This window comes from Grammomys surdaster, unplaced genomic scaffold (genome assembly GCF_004785775.1).
Source record: "Grammomys surdaster isolate TR1022 unplaced genomic scaffold, NIH_TR_1.0 125635, whole genome shotgun sequence".
Classification (NCBI taxonomy): domain Eukaryota; kingdom Metazoa; phylum Chordata; class Mammalia; order Rodentia; family Muridae; genus Grammomys; species Grammomys surdaster.
In genome coordinates this window covers 187,543-189,368 of record NW_021620473.1, presented here as the reverse complement: position 1 = coordinate 189,368, position 1,826 = coordinate 187,543, and the positions used below count along the sequence as shown (strand labels likewise).

Here is a 1,826-nt window from a genome sequence, read left to right as displayed (position 1 = left end):
AGAGAGAGAGAGAGAGAGAGAGAGAGAGAGAGAGAGAGAGAGAGAGAATAAAATATCATAACGTGCTTTAAAAAAGCTCTTTGGAAGCCGAAATGGCCAGGACTTGTGAGCGTCTGTCTCTTCACAAGCTGTTGTGGAGAGCTGAGCGTGAGAACTAGGTAAGTCACAGGAAGTGAGGTCAGCACCAGCTCTGGAATTCAATGCTATGTACCAGAGGGTGTCACTGATATCTAATGACAAGTAAATTCACTCCATCAGTCACTCACCAGGCATTTGCAGACCTGGGCCTTCTGTTATGGTCTGGACATGTTACGGTAGAACATGCTGTCCTCTGGAATTCAGCATCTAAGCCATCAGCAAATAGGTTAGCAACTGTGGAGGGCGGAAAGCTGACGGCAGCATGGGCAGACATGGGTATCTGCTTTTTATGCCCCAGTGTAAGACATTTCCCCTAAATTATTCTTCAAAGAAAAATCTGTTCTTTATTCAAAGCATTTTAAAGACCCTCATGCTATTGGACACTCTCTCAACGACTTAATTTCTTTTAAGCAAAGAAATTTTGACCAATAGGTACTTGAATAACTTTTCTCCCATACTTCTCTCTTTCAAGCTCCACAACCTTTAGCCTCTGGTCCAATCTATTTCATTGGTAATCTCAGCTCCTTCGTTTATTCCTGTTTCAATTGCACTATTTTTTTAACAACACAATGTCACTTCAGAAATACATATTAACCTGCAATAATCTCACCTGTGCCAGATTGCTTACAAAGATCACTTGGAGAAACTGTTGTTGTTGTTTAAAGAAACAAATAAAAAAGAATATACATGTCTCCTTATTTCTAAGGTTATGAGCCCATTTAAAGATTACTACTATGAACACTTAGCAGTCATTATTGCAAAGCACTACAGCATTTTGTTGAGTTGTGTAAATTCTTCCCACTTTCCACTGCTACGGTAGATATGAGGCTGTACATGTTGAGATTGTTCTCACGCTGTAGCCGCCTGGTCAGGGAACACACAAGGGCTGCCTGTTAAGGGCTCAGATACAGAACTTAGTGAACATGAGCTGTTTAGGGAAGCTAGCTACAATCAGCTGTCCCAGATGAGTGGTTGAAAGGAGGATGCCAAGAAACAATGGGATACCTGAGTTTGTGTGAGATTAGGAACAAATAGCATTTCCAAATCAATTTATTCTTCATGTATATTGTTAAATATTCTTAGACGTTTTAACATTTTTATTTACATCTTTAAAGTCCCACCCTTAGGATTGCTTTTGTAACTCAACAGTAGATAGCCTGGTTAGTATGCCTGAGGCACCTGGTTAAATTCCTAACATCATACGCGCACACGTGCACACACACACACACTCACACGCACACGCACACATGCACGCTCGCGCACACGCACATGCACACACACAAAGCCTTTTCAAGTCTGAAAAGCAAATATTTCTGGAAACTTCATCTTTTGATTAGTTACCTCATATTTGGAGACAAATGACATGAGGTAAGTAGTATACAGTGGCAGGGCAGCGTGAGCCAATGGGAAACTGAGGGGACCAGTGAGCCACCTGTGCCCCTTCCTCCCCACACCTAATTCCAGAACTGGACACAGTATCGAAGTGTTCTTCAAAAGCTTTGATGAAGGGCAGTGGTGGTACTTGCCTTTAATCCCAATACTTAGGAGGCAGAGGCAGATGGATCTCTGTGAGTTCAAGCTTATCTAGTCTACAGAGCTAGTTCTAAGACAAGCAAGGATACTCAAAAAACCCACACGTAGATAGATAGATAGATAGATAGATAGATAGATAGATAGATAGATAGATA

At 41.5% G+C, this 1,826-nt stretch overlaps 1 protein-coding gene across 1 annotated transcript in view; it reads left to right on the top strand.

The window, feature by feature from the left end:
• The window catches only part of Csrp3 (cysteine and glycine rich protein 3), an 18,227-nt gene that overhangs the window by 10,684 nt on the left and 5,717 nt on the right, over positions 1–1,826 (top strand). The window lies entirely within an intron of this gene.